The sequence below is a fragment of the Ixodes scapularis genome, unplaced genomic scaffold, assembly GCF_016920785.2.
Source record: "Ixodes scapularis isolate PalLabHiFi unplaced genomic scaffold, ASM1692078v2 PGA_scaffold5__190_contigs__length_132052651, whole genome shotgun sequence".
In the NCBI taxonomy this organism is placed as follows: domain Eukaryota; kingdom Metazoa; phylum Arthropoda; class Arachnida; order Ixodida; family Ixodidae; genus Ixodes; species Ixodes scapularis.
This window is the reverse complement of record NW_024609880.1, coordinates 76,296,979-76,304,320: the sequence shown is the minus strand read 5'-3', so window position 1 is coordinate 76,304,320 and position 7,342 is coordinate 76,296,979. Positions and strand designations below refer to the sequence as shown.

Genomic DNA, 7,342 nt, shown 5'->3' with positions numbered 1-7,342 from the left:
GCAAATATTTCCATACTCCGTTTCACCTTACAACTGACTGCAGCGGACGCTATGAGCTATTGGAGCCAATGGGCAATAAGTAAAATAGCAGTGCCCCTAGCGGTTCAGGTGCACTCTGGGCGCAGGAGAGGGGGGATCGGTGGCCGAGTGGTCTAGCGCACACCAGCTCGGAGCACGTGGAGCGAAAGCTCGCGCTGCAGACCCCAGGGATCCTATGTTCGAGCCCCACCCCTGCCCGTTTCGATCTGGATGAGCATCGTACCGGCGTGCGGTCGTTTATCACTACTGCGTGATGCACATTAAAGACCCCAGGCTAGCGGTTGTACCGCACTGGCTAAATTTCTCATCTACAGCTGGGAGACTCGTCGCCCCTGTGAGGCAGACCAAGTTCTAGGCTGTATAAACATACACACAACCCAATTTGGGCGCAGGAGACTGTCAATAGGTAGTTTTGGTTTCACCGAGTTGTAAATCTGTCGTCTGCTATCGTCTCCACATTGCCATTATGTCGTTGTGGATTGCTCCACACGTGTGAACGATGCACTAAGTGCCCTTTTCTTGTCGCCACAAATCTGACACGGCGAATAATGAAACAATTTATTTTGGTGGCACGGGTTTTGAGCGAGAACATTCCAACGGCGAACTGAAGTGAACGTAGAGCGACGTACACCGAATGCTGTGCCAGCTCGCTGCGTGCATTTGTTTGCCACCTCGAAAACATCCACTGAGACTAGCACTCATTTGATAACACTTTTGCTTCGCCAATCTCTATTTGCAATTGGGCTAACACAATACATGACGAAGCTCGCTGTACGAGAACGTTCAAGCACAAACTTGCGCCCTTTGCTTTGTTGCTGTGTGAAAATTGGCCGCGGAAACAAGGGTGTTATAGAAACAAAGTACTAGTCTCAGTGGCTGTTCTCAAGGTTGCAAACCAATGCACGCGGTAAGCTGGCATGGCATTCAATCTGCATTCACTTGACTTCACCGCTATGGTGTTTTTGCTCGTCCCCCGTGTCAGAAAAAATCCTAATCGTTTCGTTATTCGCTGCGATTGATATGTAGCAACGAGAAAAAAAGGGTACTTACTGCATCGTGCGCAAGTGTGGAGCATCCACAACAACATGAGCAATGGTGGTGCGAAGACAATAGCACAACAGATGCCCGACCCAGTGAAACCGAAACTACCCATTGACAGTCTCTTGCTCCCAGAGTGCACCTGAACCACTGGGGACACTGTTTTTTTTTGCATATTGCCCATTCATAGCTGTTCATGACCTCCAAGAGGAAGCACATTTTTTTTAAGATGGTTTGTTTTGGGTGACTCGATGAATTTTGTGAATTGCAGATTATCTTGAAACAGCGAGACTAGATACTAGTGAGGGGCCTAACTTTTTGCCGAATCGAAAATTCGGTGCCGAATCTTAGGATTTAACAGAACTGAATTTTCGCCTATCTTTTTTAAACATTCGGTAATAATATTCTGTTGCCAAACCTAAAAGTTGATATTTTGTATTTCAGGGAAAAAAGGTTTAGGTTTCTTTTTAAATGCATATTGACACAGTTATTACTAAATGAGGTAATATTCTGCAAGATGTCATTTTTGCAAGTTTACTGGCAATTTTACAGTGACTTTTTTCAGAAGTGGTGTGACACCAAGGTTGGGTAGTAGCGATCACAGCACTATATAGCCCCTAAGAGCAGAACAACACAATCCTTTGAATCCGGCTGTTTTACCGACAACATAACCGACAGCAGCTCGCCGCGAGTCACGTGGTACCGTTTATTAAAACATAAACTCCGAGTTCACACTTTTCGAAACTAGTCTGTCGTGAGGTTTGCAGAGCCACATTGGCTGGGAAGGCTCGTACACTACACTGTTTAGGAGCAAGGTTTGTTATTGCTTTTTCAATGCACATACGAGCTACCCAGTAAATGAATAACTGACATTTCTTTCAGTGGTTGAAATCAAACCTTTTTGCCAAGGCACAAAGGAGAATGGTGGGGACATAGGCAAATGCTGAGTGCGCATGTCTTGGCATCTGCAACAGTTACTCTTGCAGATGCCGTGTGTAAATGCACTTCCAGCATGCTTCTTGGTGCTTGGCAAAAGTTCTACTGTCCGAACAAACCTCTGCATAATCATTCGGCTTTGGCTAAAACTATTTTCATTTGTTTCCTCAAAGGTTAGCAAGGCATGAACCCGTGAATTACCGAGAAGAGACAATGTTGCAGATGAGAGGGGAAACCGTAGTGTAGTTTGGAAAATACGTTTAGCTTTGTAAGTCTGAATGGCATCGAACTTGTGTTAAATGTTTGTGCTCTCATGCACAGTTGCCCGGGTTTGGTTTATACAGTTCCAGTCTACCTCCTCGATGAAAGCCCCATTTATTAAAGACCAACAGGAGAGCTGCTTTGCCAAGGTGTAGCCTCTTCAGGATGTCTGTGGCAGCACATGAAAAGAAAAGTCAATGCAGTATTACGCGCGAGGCACATAAAAAAAATATGCGGAGAGCATGTATTTCATTACTCGTCTGTGGCGCATCGGAACACAAGGAGGGGCACACAAGCAACGGATAGCATAAAAGGCATGAGGAACACATGATGACGAAGCAAGCAAGCACTGTCACTGGGCAAAATTAAAGGGGGCACAAGCATGTGGACACATGCGGAGGGAGGGTAAACAAATGCACAAGGCGTGCAAAGATCAGACAAACTTCTAAGTTCAAGGCGCACATACGCATAGCTTACCTCTTGAAACCTTTAGCAGGGTTGGATGGAGAGTATGTCGCCTCAGAGTCTGGCATGATGCTGGGAGCAGGAAATATGCAGTTGTATGGCACCTCGCTGCTGCAGTAGGGGACGGCAGAGTCGAAAGTATCCAACGGTACTGGCTCCTCCACGACCAGGGAGATTCATCTCGACAGCGCAGTCCCTTAGGATCCTTTATGCCTTGCAGGATGCAGCAGTCTAGCTGCTGAGACTAGGACCTGCAAATAGCACTTTTATACTACAATGTTTTTCACAATGCCTGGTTTCTAACACTTAGAAGAATGGAGAGTCGGGCGAGTTGGTTGGAATTCATCGTAGGGAACAGCAAAAACAGACGAGGACGTAGAAGAATCATACGGGACGAGCGCTGCGCTCGTCCCGTGTGGCTCGCGCACTGGCCGTTCAATGCGCGAGCCACTCCTGAAAGCCCGCACGGCAAGCACAGGCACATTCGTTCGTTTCGCCGCGCTTTGGCTGCGCATACACGCTCTAAGCTCGCGAACGAAGCGTGTTCTCAGTTATGAAGCTGGAAACGGCAGGCCGGGATTGCTTGTGAGATGTGGCAGCTGTTTGAGAAAACAGAGCCGTGCATTCTGGTCCAAGTAAATAAACTGCACCGCAGAACACGACGACAATGAGTGTGCAGGCGAGCTGGTAGATGCTGATCATGTTCAAAATTACCCGAGTCTGTGGTAAAAGAGAGAAAACCTAGGTCCTAAAAGAAAAAAAAAATCGTGACGTTTTTAGGTTTAGGTGGACATCGGCTCCATTCCGGTATGGGCAGCATTGCCTTTTGTGACCCTGTACGCTTGGATAATCCTTCCCCACTGAGTACAAATAAAGTATTAGTATCCTTTTGATTCAGGTAACGTCATGCTCGCAAACTTTCGCATTCTGTCGCCATCACTAGTGTCTCAGCGATATTCAGCTTTCTACGATGCGCAGTTTATTTACGCGGATCGAAAAACACGGTTCTCTTCTACAAAACACCCTTCGAATACGTATGTCACGCAGACTGCTGCACAATGCGACGTTGAAACTCCCAAAAATCACCAAACACTTACCAGGACTTTTTCGCGGGTTCCTCGCTCGGTCCCGTCGGCGACGGTAAGCAGGAGCGTCGGTACAGCAGACTGGTGGCGTCCACAACTACGGTCACCGCTGGCGAACGCCTCGCAGGTGTCCGCACGGAAACGAGGAATGTGGAGTAGGTCCTCGGTGGCCGTTTTCTTGCCCGGTGCAACGTAACCATTCGCGTCTTCGCGAACCTTGCTTCGAGAACGGGATGAAGTGGGAGCATCGGGAAGAAACCCTGCAGACGACGGAGTTGCGACGGAGCGAAGCAGCCGACGCAGCCGCGTCGCCGCGCGGGCACATCACTCCCGCGTAACAAGGCAAGGAGAAAACATAGTTCGCTCGTTTTCAATCAATAATAGCTGCATTACGTCACCTAGACCCTAAGATTTGACGTGGTTGTCAAAATATAATGTGCATGTGTCTAAAAAAAGCAATATTAGTAAACTCGGAATCTCCACGAAATTAACCATTTTTATTGGTTAATTTTATGGCGGTGGTGGGGACACAGGATGGACTCAACAAGAGGAAATAGTGCCTGCGTATTTCTTTTGCTGCGAGATTATTTCGGCATCTTGCCGTCTATAACTGGTCATTTTCATTGACTGAAGCCCAACAAACAATATGCTTTCAAAAACAAACTTCTCCAAAAAGCACTTGAGTGCCCCTTTAAGGTGTTTGGTACTGCAGTCCGTCTATTCCCCCCCCCCCCCCCAGTCATTCAATAAACACACACACACATCCAAATCAAATATACTGAATCGGGTATCTATATTTTCCTGTCAACCGCTCATGCCATGCCATCACACTCCCTCTTACAGTGATCGAGATGACGTATGCCAAAGCCATTCTAATAAATAAACGAGAAAAAAAAAGTAAACCGCAACTGTCTATGTGGTTTTCGTTTAGTTGGTGCACAAATACAGCTGTAAAGTATTTATGAAATTGGAAGTCTTCTCAAGTCCTTCCAGCAGCTCTTTCTGCGACGTTACTCAGGTCTCAAACAAAAATGGCGCACTGACGGTAAAAAAAAAAAAAAAACAACAAAAAAACAAATTAAGTGTGTGGCTATAAAAAAAAGTTATTGTTATTATTATTATTGTTATTTATGTTCCACCTGTATTCTTGTTTATAAATTTGGGGCACGTTACAATTCTTCCATTTAGGCTTCACGAGGGCGAATATCAACCACTTACGGAAAGGAAATTGGGTAGTGTGTATGTTTATACAGCCTAGAACTTGGTCTGCCTCAACGGGCGACGAGTCTCCCAGCTGTAGATGAGCAATTTAGCCAGTGCAGTACAACCGCTAGCCTGGGGTCTTTAACGTGCTTCACGCATACACGACCGCACGCCGGTACGATTCTCAACTACTTACGGAAGAGAGGAATGCGGAAGTGTTCGGATTCAATGCGTTCTGAAAAGAGAAAAAAAATTGAATCTTTGTGTCGTGTTTTTTCTGCGTCCACTTTTCTTTTTAATAAAAATATTATTTTTTGACTGTACTTTAGATAATGCTCATCTCTCTGTTTCTTTGCTTCTCTAAGTTAGAAGAAGCAAACTACATCAAAATGAAAATAGCTTTAGGTTCAGAAAGGAGGCCGTTCCTGGAATGATGCCGAGCACCGACAAAGCTTTATTCAGCATAGCGAGGAAAAGTGTACTGAGTAAACGCTGCACAAAACCGCGATTCGACATTTAGGATTGCTGACGGATGTGAGGTATTACAAACACGCGCGCATAGAATAGATAGTATTGAATCGCCCGCGGGGTAGGTTGCGATTCAAAATTTAGGCTTCATTGTGTGTGGACCGAAAGCAGAAGGGATTTGAAAATTGTATCGAAAGAAAACGGCAGCGTATGTTCCGCTTGAGATAAAGTTGTTGTCAGGTTTTCACGAAAGGTAGCAAATTGACGAGAGCATCACACAAATCTAGCTCTCAAATAATGTTCGCATTCAAGGTAGTTTGAATGGCTCGTTCAAGTACACCGATAAATTTCCTCGGGTGAACAGATCTAATTTTACAACATTCCGCTTCCTAATATGAAATACTACAACTAAAAAGAAAAAGAAACACTTTATACAAGTAGGACTACTAAAAACTGCTGCGAAAATGTTACTCCCTTCTTTCACAGTTTTATGTTCCGACGGATAAATGGAGCCAATAACTTGCAACTTCAAAAAAATATTAAAAAAAATAAAAAAAAGACGGCTCTATGTTCCGCCTGAGTATTTTTGCTCGAATCGAGTGTCATGACTGTGTGTCAAATTACGACAATTTGATTTACGAAAACACTACAAAAAACGTGAATGGTTCGTTTTAACGGGAGCCATAAAACAATAATGAGATTGAATAATACACACCTTATACGAACAGTTTAACGCCAATGTAACGCGCAAGAATAGCTTCACAGTCACACGCGGAGCTATTCTTGCTATCCAGAAGCTTTTTTTTGTGTGTGATCGGTGCGAAATTAATATTGTACCCTGATAAATTTCCGGATTGTCCGCAGAATAAAGAAAAACGTGATAGTTATTTTTGCAAAAAAAAAAAAAAAAAAAACTACGCGTCGCCAAACGCTCAGTCTCTGCCCAGAGGTAACGTTATACCGGTTTGGGGCACGTGGTAAAGTTGTAGAACCTACCGTCATTTGATTCAAAACGTAGAGGCGATTTCCCAAAATTATCAATAAGGAAACGGCACCAGTTCCTCTCCATGAGTCTGCGGGCTCCGCTGAAGACAATTTTCTCGTTGAAACATTTCTAAAATTGAGTATTAACTTTTGAATTCGACAACGACAAATTCTGAAACTTCGGCATCTTTGTCGCAATTGCTAGCGGCCCCATTCGGACGAAAACCGAGCGTTTGACGACCCGCAGTATTTTTTAACTTGGGTGAAAAACAAAACAAACAAAGAACACGGTTTTAGTTCTTACAAACACCCTGTATTTATTTTAGCCACTTGCGCAAAGCTTGCTGCATTATATCTCTAGATATCGCGATGTCGTCGTAATCCGGAATCATACTGCTCACAGATCATACAAACGACAGTCTGAAAGCACTTGTCACCGCAATATGCATGGTTCCAATGCCGCGTGCCAAGTTTCTCCTTCAGCTCATTGCCATGCGGCATTCGAAGCACGGATCTCGCGGTGACTTGCGTTTTAATCTGTATGCAAACTGTCTTTTGTATGATGTATAATGCCCGAGTCCCACTAGAGCACAAACAAAAACAAGCGACAGCGACAAGCCCCAAACACAGGCAGCATGCTCGCGATGGTACGCGATTAGTCGTTCGGTGCTCGTGAAGTAAGCACGAATGATTGCAGCCTGCCAAAGGTATACCCTCGCGTGCATGATGCTCGTGGTTCAGCATAACCTTCTTCATTCTACAAAACCGGTCAAATAGCGAAGTACTCTGGTTTGAGGCTTGTCTCTTTCGTTTGTTTGCTTGTCGCTTTAGTGGGACTCGGGCATAAGCAATGTAAACCCCGG

General features: G+C 44.9%; 1 long non-coding RNA gene across 1 annotated transcript; it reads right to left on the bottom strand.

Annotated features, from left to right (window-relative positions):
- Positions 1 to 2,270: 2,270 nt before the first annotated feature.
- On the bottom strand, positions 2,271 to 3,916 carry LOC120836704. Its single transcript, XR_005714725.3, has 3 exons — positions 3,837 to 3,916; positions 2,752 to 2,990; positions 2,271 to 2,443 (listed from the first exon to the last, which is right to left on the bottom strand). It is a non-coding gene; the product is annotated as an uncharacterized LOC120836704 (long non-coding RNA).
- Positions 3,917 to 7,342: the final 3,426 nt, after the last annotated feature.